Below are 14,475 nucleotides of genomic sequence, written 5' to 3' on the forward strand. Positions count from 1 at the left end.
CTTTTCAGTTTCCCCAGGAGTTTTGTTTTTTTCTTTTTTTGACTCTCTTTGTCTAGTGTGTTCTATAGATCTACCTAATTTTTTTAAACAATACCAGATGATTTTGATGACTACTCCCTTATAATAAATCTGAGGTTTGTTAGTCCCTACCTTTTTTATTAGTTCATTTTATATTCTAGATATCTTATTTCTCCAAACAAAATCTGTCCTCATTTTTTCAAGTTTTATAAAGTATCATTTTGAAAAATTAATTTGAAATTGCATTAAAATCTATAAATTTAGCACTTTCATAATTTTTATTATATTGATATGAACACTGACTATTCCTCTAGCTATTTAAGTTATTCTTAATTTTTTAAGCCTGCCATTCAGTAGTTGCTTAGCAAATATTTATTAAATTGAATTGTCTGACTTCAGACTGACCCCAACAAATAGCAAAGTTTATGTTGATTTAGTTGTATGATTTTTTTCATATTTTTGAACTCAATAAACAGTATTTTATTAATTTTTAACTGAATCTATACAAATATTTTGTATACTCAAGCCATTCTAATTGATAAACGGTCAAAGGATGTGAATAGACAATTTTAGATGAAGAAATTAAAACCATTTCTAGTCATATGAAAAAATGCTCTAAATCAAACTGTTCAGAAAAATGCAAATTAAGACAATTCTGAGGTACTACTTATACACCTCTCAGATTGGCTAAGATGACAAAAGATAGTGATGAATGTTGGAGGGGATGTAGGAAAAGTGAGACGCTGGTACGTAATTGGTGGAGTTGTGAACCGCTCCAACCATTCTGGAAAGCAACGTGGAACAATGACCAAAAGGCTATCAAAATATGCATACCCTTTGATCCAGCAGTATTTCTACTGGGCCTATATCTTAAAGAGATCATAAAAAAGGAAAAAGAACCCACATGTGCAAAAATGTTTACAGCAGTCCTTTTTGTAATGGCAAGGAACTGGAAACTGAATGAATGCTTATCACTTGAAGAGCGACTGAATAAATCATGGTATATGAATGCTATGGAATATTATTGTTCTATAAGAAATGATCAACAGGATGATTTCAGAAAGGCCCAGAGAGACTTACATGAACTGTTGCTAAGTGAAGTGAGTAGACTCAAGGGAACACTGTATAAGGCTATAATAAGATTATGAGATGATAAATTCTGATGCACATGGCTCTTTTCAACAATTATGTGATTCAGGCCAGTTCCAATGGTTTTGTAATAGAGAGAGCCATCTGCACCCAAAGAGAGGACTGTGGGGACTGAATGTGGATCACAACAAAATATTTTCATCTATTTTGTTGTTGCTGGTTTGGTTTTTGTTTTCTTTCTCATTTTTTTTTTCCTTTTTGATCTGATTTTTCTTTTGCAGCATAATGATTATGAAAATATGAATAAAATAATTGTACATGTTTAACATTTATTGGATTACTTGCTGTCTAAGGGAGAAGGGAGGGAGAAGGGAGGGGGAAAAAAGTTTGAAACACAAGGTTTTGCCAGGGCGAATGTTGAAAAATATGCATGTATTTTGAAAATAAAAAGCTAAAAAAAAAGTATTTTGCATAGTCTACTACACTGAACCCCAGTTATTTTATGCATTTGATAGTGTTGGGTCTTTTTTCCTTCATAGGTAAGGAAGAAGGGAAATGAGATGTCCCTTTTTAATATTATCTCATATTTTTTTAGGTCTATATTAATCAGTCAACTTTTATTAAGCACCTAATATGTGCCAGGCACTGTGCTAAGTGTTGGAATTTTGTGTACTGCATATTATTGATCTCTGAGAATTTTTTTTTTTGGTAGCACCTTTATGGAAGCTACAATCTCAATATTATTGGTGATTTCCTAGGACTTTAGAGTAAGCCATCTTAACATTAGAAAAATTCCCTAGGATTTTTTAACTAAATCATCTTATCATTAGAAAACAGGGATAGTATTCTCTCTTTACCTACTTTTATTCCTTCAATTTCTTTTTCTTGTCCTATAGCTATTGTTAGAATTCTAGAACAATATTCAAATAACAGTAGAGAGAATGATCATACTTACTTCACTACTGTACTTACTGAGAAATGTTCCGATATATGTCTAAAGTCCATGATGCTTGCTTTAAGTTTCAGATAAATATTTTTAAGATATAGGGTTTTAACAGAATGAGTGCTATACTTTGTCAAAGGTATCCATTAAGATAATAATAGGAGTGTTGGGTATTTTGTTTTTAATATGATTATATTCATTATCTTTCTAAAATTGAATCATCTTTGCATCTTTGATATTAACCCAACTTGAACAAATCACTACAGTCTATTTAATGGGATTTTATTTAAAACATTTAGATATTATTTATTGATACTGATCAGCAGCTCTCCTGTGCTTTATCCTTTCCTTGTTTTAGTATTATGAGTCTATTTATCTCATAAAATCATTCTGGCACAGGGCTTTCTTTCAACTTTTGAGGATAATTTGTGCAGCATGGGCACTAATAATTTTTTAAAGTTTGATAGAATATAAATCTATCAAGACTAGGAGATTGTTTTTTGTTGATTCCTTTATAGCTAGTTCTATTTCTGAGATTGAATTAAGATTGCTATTTAGCCTTTTATTAGTCTCATATTTTTCATATTTTTAAAGATACTCTTCCATTTCCTTTCTAGAGTTTAACATATAACTGCATATTAGCATCTGATTATTATTTTTATTTCTTTTAGTTTTGTTATGACTTCACCTTGTGCATTTGTTATTTCATTCATTTGATTTCTTATCTTCTCTCTAAAAATACTGCTTAAAGGTTTAATCACTTGAGAAGTATTTCCAAAGAGTTATTTTTTAGTCTATTATTTCTATAAAGTTTTAAGTTTGCAGTTTATCTATCTTTTTATACTTAATACTTCCTTTTACATGCTTATTTTGTTTGAAATTTCTCTGTACCTTAATAAGTGATTTAGGCGGGGGGGAGGGGAGGGGAGAGGTGGGGAAATAAACATTCAATGTTATGCTGAGAAATAACTATATACTTTAGTAGTTTCACTTAAAAGCCACCAGAAATCTTTTAGTTCTTGTTCTCTAGGATTTGTTCAATTCTCTATTTCTCTTATCTGTGAGAATGATACTGAAATTTCATATCACAATTGTGTTATTACAAGTCTCTTCTGTACCTCAATTAAAGAGTACAAAATTAACTGTCCCAGGGGTTTTAAAGTTTTATTGCTTAGCTTCTTTTTCTTTCCTGCTTTTATCTAGTTAATTCTTTCTCCTTTTTTGTCTCAATTAAGTAGTCAAGTAGAACTCCCCATTCTGTCCTTTCCTTCAATTCATTGTGTTAGTTTTAAAATTTCATTTTCTGGGTCTTTTTCCAAGAAAAAAAATAATTTCTTTCCTTCATTCACTTCATTATTTATCTTTATTTTTATTTTATTTTTTTGTTCATGGTTCTTATGTTCATTTTCTTATTCTATTTCTCATAAAATTAAAACTTTTAAGGTAGCTTATTTTAGGTTCCCTTTTCTAAAGTTTCGGCTATTGCCTTGAGATCTTATTCCCTCACCCCCCTTTTCTGTTGTACCTCATTCTTAGTAATATTATTTACTGCAGAAGGAATTTTCCTTCATCCCTGATCATGCAATTCATTATTGACCTTTTCTCTCCCCTTGTTTATTTTCCCCCATTTACCTCAAGAACCTGCCTTCCCACTTTTCTGGGAGTTAATTTTCCCCACAAGCTCTGCTTCCCTTCCTGTAGGTAGGATGAGTGATCTCTCTAATCACTGATATAAAATATCTCTCTTCTCCCACAGAGAGAAATTTATTCTATTTCTTTTATCTGGGATGTATGAAAAGTAAATAATTTGTTCATGTCTAATTTTACTAAATGCTTTAAAAATTTTTACTTTAATTTCCATATTTTTTCATTCACAGCTAGGCTTAAGTTTGTAGATGGACTGCATCTTAAGTTCTTTTGTTCATTGGAACATATAATTCCATTTCCTCTTGTAGTTGCAAAATACCATTGCCATTTGGATTTTCTTTTGCTTTATGGTTGAAGATGTTTTTCTCCATTATTTATGGAATATGGTGTTATTGGAACTGCTATTTTTAACTACTTTGTATCTTAGAGTTTGAAGCATTGTTTCTAAAAGGTATCTACAGATTCTTTTGATTGGCACTGTTTTGCATTCAGAAATTCTCAGCAGTTTTATTGTGTTATTTTTTGCATTATGGGGATCAGCTTTTTTTTTTTTTTTTTTTTTTTTTTTTGTCATATTCTCCAAGGGCAGGGCTTCTTTAACTTTTTCAACTTGTGACTTACTTTTTGCCCAAAAAAATTTCTATTCAGTCCTAGGTAATATGTGTATAAAAGAGGTATCCAAATCAAAATTTACTGATAATGAATCTTAATTTTATGATCCCACATTCAGTTATGTGAATCCATATGGGCTGGCTTGTCACCCACAGTTTAAGAGGCTTTGTTCTAGGAAATCTATAATCTTTAAACTGTCTCCCTCTTCTATCTTTGAGATCAATATGTTTTGCTTATTTGGGAATAATCTTTCTAGTAATATTAATGTTTATGAATCTCAAAATTTCTGAGCAATGTAATCTATATGAAATAGCTGACATAGTAAAGAGATTCAATGAGCATAGAAACTTTCATTACAAAACACCTGCTTTTGTAGTCAAAAATAGAACCAAGGACTATATAGGTCTAGAGTATAAGGTCATTCACAAAAAAATTTTAGAGGATAAAGGTGAAATATTACAGAAGTAATGTCACCTCACTAAATCTCCTCCTCCCCCTCAAAAAAAATCAACACATACACACACAGTGGAAGGGAAAATGAGCCTGTAGAAACCTTGATATGAGAATCAATTAACTCAGATAAATAAATATACTTTTCCTTTGTGACAACAAGCATGTTAGGGCTTTAAAGCATTAAGTCTGTTCCTGCAATGCTTCAAAACCATTACAATCTTGTGCACAACAATTTTAATGTTTATGAAGCAATTACGTCAAATTCTGATTTCTTCTGACCAGAAACATGTTCTTGTAATTTCTCAGCCTTTCATCAAATTGTTTCCAAATTGCCACAAAGATTCAACATTTGAGTGCAAATTCAATGACTGTCACATATTTACATAATTTGCCAAACATACACTACATCGAAGTAGCTTCCTCATTCTCTGTCATTCTGAAACCATACCTCATCAGCTGTGTGATCAAGATGTTAAGAACATTTTGCATTCTTTCAGAGCAGATATCATCAGGCTGTTTGAAATCCCAACCTCTGGCCATGCACATTATAAGCCAAGTTGAAGCCATCATGGACAGTCACAAATGTTCTGCAAGAAAAAAACAACAACATATTGCTTCTCATTGCAAAATTAAGGCTGTTTTCTGATTTAAATATATCCCATACTATCCTTCCATCTAGCAAATTTTCAAGTAAGTCTTGTGGAATACAAGTCAATAGAGTTTCTGTGAGACTATAGCAGATTTGTCAGTGGAAGAAAGGCAGTTACATCAGAAAAAAATTCTTACCTTACAAAGTTTAATTTATATATGAACATTATTTAAAAAGAAACAAATGCAAATGAATTTTACATATATTTAACTATATGCATTAAGCAGCACTTGAAATTAGCCAATAGAAAGGTGAACATTGTATATAATAAACTATCTATTTACTTTCATCAACTGAGTTGTATTTAATAACTCTAATTCTGGAATACAAATTTTAATTTGGATCAATACTTAACAAAAGTAATCATTTCAGTTTTTGTTAGCATTTAATGAATTTAAAAGAAGATCAAAGTCACGATATTAAATTCTGAAGGTATACAACACTTTTTTGCTCTTGTTAAACAAGGTTCAAGAACAAAAAAACAATAAGAGTCACAGCCCTTGGATATTATAACATTTTTTAAAAGCTTTAAAAAAAATTTTTAAACTTTTAAAAACATTTTTGTTTTTATTTTTACATTTACATTTCTATCACTTTCATTTCCAAATATATCCCCTATACATTTCCCCACTCAAAAAGCATAGACATTTTAAAACAAAAATAAAAAAGTAAAATTCATCAAGTTTCACATTACATACAATATTCCATACAAACAGTCCCCCAGTTAATAAGGAGGACATGCTTTTTTTTTCCTCAATAATATTCTATTTTTCCAATTACAGGTAAGATTTCAACATTCATTTTTGTAAAATTTTTGAGTTCCAAATTTTTTTTTCTCCCTCCTTGCCTTACCTTTCCCTTCCATAAGACAGCGAGTAATCTGATATAGACTACAAATGTACAATCATTTTAAAACATATTTCCATATTAGTCATGTTGTGAAAGAAAAAAAATGAGAATGGGAAAAATCATAAGAAAACAAAAGTAAAACAAAAGAAAGGTGAAAATGATATGCTTTGATCCTTATTCAGTCTCCATTGTTTTCTCTGGATGTTGGAGGATATGCATTCTTTTAAAACTCTTCTTCAGTGCCAAGTTTGGTCATTATAATTATGGGGTTTGAGTTTTTGCAGTTGTTTTGTTTTGTTTTTCTTTATTAAAGAAATCACATACCTGTGTACTGTTCTGGGTTCTTTTCATTTCTACTGCTGTTCAGTTTCCCTATTCTGTACAATATTTTACACTGTAGCCACTGAATATCATTTTTTGTTCTTACTTTTCATCTAGGAAATCTGCCTTTCCCTCATTCTCACAGTACAACAATCATCCATTCTATCCCTGTACCACAATTTGGCTAGTCATTTTCAATGAAATGCATCTATTTCCCCCCTAGTAATCTGCTACTGGAGCAAAAAAAAAAAAACCCTGCTATGGACAAAGGGTATATTGTGGAACCACTTTGGGTTTTTATTTTTTACATACTCTGGACATATACCTAGATATCTCTGAATCAAATCATTTTAATCATATTCTTATCATTAATCCAAATTGTTTTCCAGAATAGTTAGACCAATTCGTAACTCCCCCAGAATGTTTATATGTCTACCAACCTCTATCAGTCTTTCCAATTCTAGCTATTCTCTAGAAAGCTATTCTCATTATTTATTATCTTTGCAAATTTGCTAATTGTGAAGTGGAAATTTGGTTGTTTTGATTTTTTTCTCTTATTATTAGTGATTTGAAGCATGTATTAGATCAGTTAGGTCTCAATTAGATAAATGACCACTCAAAAAAGATATTGGACTAGGAAGAAATAGAGGAAAATGAGCTAGTGTCTATATTATGTTAGTGCTTTTTGTGCCTCATTCTTGAAAAGGTCCATGATACGAAGGAGGTGATGCCTCCTTGCATAACATGCAAGTGAATAGAATTTAAGTGAGGAAGGACTGTGCAAAGTCACTAGCCTCATTTTCTCCTCTACAGCCATGTGGATCCAGTGGCAAGATATAGATCAAGACAACAAAGAGAAAGTCCTAGATGCAGTGGAAGACTTTGGCCTTTTTAAGCTAAAATCTAACAGGTCTCAATGTGACTAAGGCAATACCCAATGAGTGATTAAAGCAAGGCAAGAAATGAGGCAGAGAATGACCTCTCTTATTCAGTTAAAAGGAAAAATCAACCTAGGAAGATAAGACTCTCAGAGTTTCTGCACAAAACTGAAACAATTGCTATTTATTTTCACCCAATGAAGGCCCAAACAACTAACTCAGGCTTGGCTTGGGACCTACAGTTGGTAGTGACTTGATGTTTAAGGCATGGTCTTAGGCTGGAAAACTCCAAGATATCTAGCAAGGTTTCAGAGATAAAAATTTACATTACTTTGGGCAGCATACCTACAGATAAAGGTATGGAGAGGACAGGAAGAGGAAGAAGAAGAGGAAAAAAAAGAACTCTTAGACTGTGTTGCCCAACTGGCTAGTTCCAATTAGATCCCCAGTGACTCAGCTCTTGCTCTTACTCACAGAGGCGTTTGTTTGTCTTTCCTTCTTGAAGAGGACTATGAAATCAGGGAAGTGAATTGGATTTAGGTGAGGGAGTGCTACACAAAGTCACCAACCTCACTTTTTCCTTTGGATCCATCAGGGTCTAGATAGTATCATAAAGTTTGATGGGAAAATCACTGAGTTAATCCAATCAGTAAACAAATCCCAGACAATCACTGCAGATAGATGAGGAGCTAAGTTTACAAGTTAATTGGAAGATGTTGAAGTAGACTGCATTTATGAAATTATGTTGCATTTTCTAAGATCCAACTTATTCCCTGCCACAAAACCCCATATTTAAAAAAAAAAAAAAAACAATTTTGTTCTAGTGATGCTATATGACTGAGAATAATAGAATGCTAGAATCTTAGAACTGAAATTTTAGATAATTCAAAGGAAATGGTAAAAACAGAACCTGTAGCTACACTACAATAAGTTCCCCAAAATGATTTAGTGAATGAAAAGATACTTAGAGACAAAGGGCATATACAATTTTTTCTTTTTTAAAAAAGATGGTCTTTTACCTAGAGTGAAGGATAACAGAAAAATTTTAATGATGAATTGATAATCAAGAAATATTATGTTACAAATGTAAGATTTATATGTAGCAACTTGGACAAAAAGGCATGACCAAGTTGCAAGCTGAATTTGGTAAGACATACTCAAATCTGTATAAGTATGTCATCCCTCTAGCATACCACAGGAGCAATTAGCCCAGCAGCTCTATGTTATTTAAACTCATCTTGTCTACCAAATGCTTACTAAATGTTGTTTAAATTCAGTTTTTACAATTTACTATGCTTGTGGTTATAATGCTTGCACGGCACAGCTGAAAGAGCCCTTGGCTTAGAATGAGGAAGACTTACATTCAAATCCAGAATCTGAACACTTGAGACCATGAGCAAGTCATTTAACTTCTCTGATGCTGAATGTGGAAAATAACAGATGTTTAAGTGTGAAAGCTCATATAGGTCTTTTATAATAATTTTTAAAATTATATAGCATTTTGCAAGCCCACCAAAAAAAATATCAGCAAGTCTTTTTTTTTTTTTTTTAAACTACTCATGAACTGTTTGCTTTAAAAAACAACAAACAAAAAACTTCTGATAGATGTTGTTGAATCAATCACTTACCGGAAAACAGTGTTCAGATTCTTCTAAACAGTGTAAAGTAGCATAAATACTGCATTTGCTATATATATAGGTTTCTCCTCTTATTAGAAACAAGGTACTAAGTGGAACTGATAGAAACAATGCTTGTGTTCACACCTTCAGAGAGCTCATATAAGCAAGAAGCTTTTAGGGCCAAAGGGCACTCTGGGACAAACACGGAGAATTCTGGGAGAAAGCTCACAAGCCCACTCTCGGAGGTGGAGTCAGATTCATTCCATCTTCCACCTTTGTGCTGGCCGGAGGCTGAAGAAAGCAGAGGCAGAAGCAAATGACAAAGCTGCAAGAGCTCTTGGAGAAATAAATGTTTGGATTTTATCAGCTAATTGTATTTGGAGTGAATATTACTCTGAACCGAAACTAAGGCTGCCTCCAGAAAACCTCCCCAAGAAACCTGCTCACAGAGAGAGCCATTATATTATATAAAAGAAGAGAACACCACATCCTCCTGCTCTATCTTTTGGTTGTAGGTGGTTTCAAACTCTAATTTTCTAATCTTGTTTTTTTTTTTAACTTCCTCAAAAACCCTGTTATTGATTTCTTAAAAATATTTTAGGTCTAATATTATAGTTTCCATATTTATCATTTTCCTTACTATTTCTTAATATCTTTCAATTCTCAATTTTTATTTTTTCCTGATAATTTTAAATCTATCCTCTATTTCCTCTTGGGATATGTATGTCAATATTAATTATCCTTAATTTTTTTTAATGTGTCATTTATCTATTTCAGAACATTTAAAGATATATATTTTTCTTTGCATGTGCTTTGGCCCATATTTCACATATTCCATAAAACTTTTTATTATATTTGACCTCTTTCTTGCCTTATTTTCTTTTTAAATAGGTTTTAATAAGCAACTAGGTGCCCCAGTGGATAGAGGAGCCAGGTCTGAAATAAGGAAGACCTAAATTTAGATCCAGCCTCAAACACTTTTGAAAAAATATTCTGCAACTGCTTATATGTTGAATTCCAATTGACTGAAATATATAGAAGTTTAACCCAGAGGTCCTCAAACTTTTTAAATAGGGGGCCAATTCACTGTCCCTCAGACTGTTGGAGGGCCGGACTATAGTAAAAATAAAAACTTTGTTTTGTGGGCCTTTAAATAAAGAAACTTCATAACCCTGGGTGAGGGGGATAAACGTCCTCAGCTGCTGCATCTGGCCCAAGGGCCATAGTTTGAGGACCCCTGGACTTTAACCCATCTAATCTTCATGAATATCAGTTAGATTAATCTACCCATTTCCTAACATTACAATAGCTAACAATTACTTCCACTCATTAAACCTTTCTTCCCCCCCTCCACCCTCCCACCCCCACCCCCGCCTTTTTTTTTTTCTTGGTTCAGTTTAGTCACTAATACTGCCTTTTTTTTTTAAATCAATTTCAACCCTTACTCCTTGACCCTCCCCCTCCCCCCCAAAAAAGGAAGAAAGGAAATAAAGAGGAGAAGAAACTGGAAAGAAGGAAGGAAAGGGAGAAAAAGAAATAAAGAAAAAAAAGAAGAAAAGAATAAAGAAAGAAAAAGGAAAATATATCCTATTTCAGTGGGTAGAGGCTGAGAGCCTAGAGTCAGGAAGAGCAAAGTTCAGATTTGACCTCTGACACATGCTAGCTCTGAGACTGGGTAAGTCACTTAACTTTGTTTGCCTCAGTTTCTTCTACTGTAAAATAGGGATGATAATAGCACCTACTTCCAAAGATTGCTTTGAAGATCAAATGAAATTATAAATTTGTAACATGTTTAAAACAATGTGACACATAGTAGATATTTAATAAATACTTGTTTACCTATCCCTTTCCCATTCTTAGACCAACTGTCTCCACAGTGGGGACCAGGCCCAAGGAAATTATGGCCTGAACCAAGGAGGGCACAAAAATGGGTTAATAATTTCCATGCTCTCTATTACAGTCAACGTATGGGGGCTTAACTCAAAACTCAGACATACATGTCCTTATGCCCCAACACTCAAAATTCTGCTACTGTCCTTCACTTTCTTCCTCCCCCACTTCCTCTCCCTCTCCTAAACACAGATTCTGGCCCTAAGCACAGCTGTAACCTAATCACTAGCTAGGTACCCACAACACCAGTTCCAAAGTACCACTGGGCAACCATCACCTACTCTGCCCACTTTTCTTCCTCCAAATCACTATATAGAAGCTGTGATGGATTCTCTGCTTCTTAGAAGACAAGCTCTGTGTTTTGGCCACTGACTGCTAAGAACTCTATTTCCCCGACCTGTATATTTGAGGTGTGGTATCAGGGGTCTCATAGGATGAACAGACATGGGCAGGTTGTAATCTAAATCTCAGATATCAATAGTATTTTTCTCCACAACTCCAATCCTCTTCCAAACTTTCCTATACTCCCTCTCTCACTCCAAATATTCATTCAGTTGCCAAATCGTGTTTCTACTTTCACATCTTTTTCTTATACATAGCCACTGTATCTATTCAGACCCTCATTATCTCACACCTGAATTATTTCAATAGTGTCCTAATAGCTATCTGCTATACCAATACAGATGTGATAGGTATATGTATAGACAGGTATACAGATATGAGTATCTATATACAGATGCATACTACATAAATTTTATATAGAAACATATATATAAATAGTATATATGTATATAGATATATATAGATACAGAGTTTTTATACATATATACACATATAAATCCATATATAATATATATGCCTGTAAGCAAGTGGATAGGTGCTAAGTCTGAAGTCAGACTTTTTTCCTGAGTTCAAATCTGGCTTGTTTCAGTTTAGAAATCACAATTTTATACAATTTTGTGTAAGAAAGGACTAGATTAGGAAATGATATCATACTTAATTATTCATCATTGCTAACATTCTCTAAGCCACAAATAAATACTGGAAAGCAGCCCTCAGAAAGACCTTCCACTCACAATCCACTATTTTAATGAAGTACAAATCAAATAATTACAACTAATAGATTATCATGAACATCTTCACACTTTAAGTAGAAAAAAATAAACTTTTCTTTTCACTTTTTAAGCTACTGTTTTAATAATGTGCTACAAGGAAAATATTAATGAAAGTGGAATTCATCTTGGTACATAAGACACAGACACTTTGATATTCTCAGAAAGTTAAAATACATATTGCATAACTTTTAAATAAAAGTTTAGATTGTAATAATAAATATAAGATCAAGCTTAAAAATACAGAGTTCTTAAGATATTACTAAAATTAAAAAAAAGGGGCGGGGGCAGGCTTCCAGTTCCTATCACATCTCTAACTATTCTTACCAAGAATACACGATGTTTTATCATCACCTAAATTTAAACAGCTTATTTCACAAGAAGGATTTTTGATTTTTCTAGCCAGGCAAAAATAACAACTACCCTAGCAATTTAAGGTTTTAAAGTTCCTTGTTTATCGCAATAACCTAGAAAGGAAGGGAGAGAATCAAAAGATATGAAATAAGAAAATACAAGATTTGGCCACTCAATGGCTCAATTTCCCCATTCTGAAGAAAATGGAAACTCTGGCAGAGTGCTGTTAAGGGAATGAATATCTACTACGCTCTTACCTGCCTCTAAGAATTCAGTCTCTCGAAGATTACTAAAAGATCTTCAATATATGCTGAGGCCATTCTGAAGTAAACTTGGAGATGAACCTCTAAATGACATTGCTAGGATGAACCTCCAAAAACAGACATTTCATCAAGCAGCAGCTACACTAAAGCTTTGGAAGGACCAATTAGTTACTATCAGTTACTCAAGAAACTAGGATCCCCTCTACACCAATCAGAGGGAGGCTTCGGACCTACGAGCCTCGCCTAGGAAAACCCAGGATCTCCTCTACGCCAAAAGGAGCTAAGGCTTTGGAGTAGGATTTAATTCTGGATATACACATATTCAAAAGTTTTCTCTTTTTTCGCCCTGCTAATTTCAACAAATGATTTCAACACTTAAAAAAAAAAAAAAAAAGAACCTTCCAAATTCTGAAATAAGCTATTTTTTCCTTCCAAATACAGGGAAAGGTAGCTTTCAATATTCACCTTTGCAAAACCTTGTGTTCCAAATTTTTCTCCTTCCTTTGCTCCCTCCATCCCCTCTCCTTTCCAAGACAGCAAGCAATCCGATATATAGGTTAAACATAGCTTATTTCATACTTAGAAGAATTGTCTATTTTCAATAATAGTTCAGGTATAATACGTTAGAAAGAAATGCAACATTGTACTCAACGAATAACAAAATGTTGCTAGTTGATCACCAAGTAACTTGCAAAATGCAAAGTGTGGCAAAGGGAGAGGGAGAGGAGGAAAGCCTGGAGGTAGAAAAGAAACAGTAACACTCAAGTTAAAACCTCCCCTTTACTGGCAGCCCGGCTGATCTCCCAACACCAGCCCAGCCCTCCTCCCAAGAGCCCCGGCTCTTTCCAAGTGACTCCGAAGCGAGGAGGAGCGCTGGGTGGGAGAGGAGAGAAAAACGAATGCTTTTTCATTGCAAAAGTGAAAGAAAATAAAGTTGGAGAGGGCAGAGGCGGAGCCCGGGCACGCACGCCCCCGGCTGGGGCTCGGCGCTCTCGGGGCCAGTCCGCGCGTGCAGAGCCGGCTGTCACCCGCGGGACCGGAGCGCCGTACTCACCCCAGCCGGCGAAGCCAGAGGAGAGCCAAGGCGGGCGCCGAGGCCAAGCGGTGGCGCCTGCACGCGGGCGCGAGGGGCGCCTCGGAGCCGGCTGCTGCTGCTGCTGCTGCTGCTGCTGCTGCTGCTGCTGCTGCTGCTGCTGCTGCTTCTACCGCCGCCGCTGCTCCGGCTGCTGCCGCCGCCGCTGCTCCGGCTGCTGCCACTGCCGCCGCCGCCGCCGCTGCTGCTGCAGAGCCCCGCCGTGGGGCCGCAGGCGCAACTTCCTTCGCCGCCTCCTCCCACCGCTCCTCGCACCACCCCCCAGCCCGCGCCGCCTCGCCTCCCGGAATAACGGCCACTTCCTGTGTGCGCGAGGAAATGAGGCCGCCGCGCGCCCTCCCGCGCCGCCGCCGCCGGGCCCAGAGTCCTGCGCGGCTGCCCCCTCCCCCGCGCCTACGTCGGCGCCGCGGGGAGCGGGGAGCCAGCCCTCAAGCCCCACTCGAGAACGAGGCGAGGAACCCCGTGGCGCCCCCAGTCTGCTCCCGCCTCCTCCTGTCAAGCGCCCAAAGAGGGGAGGGGAGGAGGGAAAAGAGAAAAAAGTGTGATAGAGGGAGCAGAATAGAAACAGAGGGCAGTGGAATAGGGAAAAGGTCGATGAGAGAAAGACTGAAAAGAGAGTGAATCAGGAGAAATAAGGATGAAGGGAGAAGACGGGAAGAAAGAAGGGGAGGGGAAAAAGGGAATG

At 35.5% G+C, this 14,475-nt stretch overlaps 1 protein-coding gene across 2 annotated transcripts in view; it reads right to left on the reverse strand.

Moving 5' to 3' along the window:
* CSGALNACT2 (chondroitin sulfate N-acetylgalactosaminyltransferase 2) overlaps positions 1–13,890 on the reverse strand; it is a 54,857-nt gene extending 40,967 nt beyond the window's left edge. For both annotated transcript variants that reach the window (XM_031956377.1, XM_031956376.1), the window contains exons 1-2: positions 13,752–13,890; positions 5,211–5,349 (exon numbers count right to left, since the gene is read on the reverse strand). The gene's annotated coding sequence lies outside the window, so the exon portion shown is untranslated. The remainder of the gene's footprint in view (positions 1–5,210; positions 5,350–13,751) is intronic.
* Positions 13,891–14,475: the final 585 nt, after the last annotated feature.

Source organism: Sarcophilus harrisii, chromosome 2 (assembly GCF_902635505.1).
Source record: "Sarcophilus harrisii chromosome 2, mSarHar1.11, whole genome shotgun sequence".
NCBI classification, from domain to species: domain Eukaryota; kingdom Metazoa; phylum Chordata; class Mammalia; order Dasyuromorphia; family Dasyuridae; genus Sarcophilus; species Sarcophilus harrisii.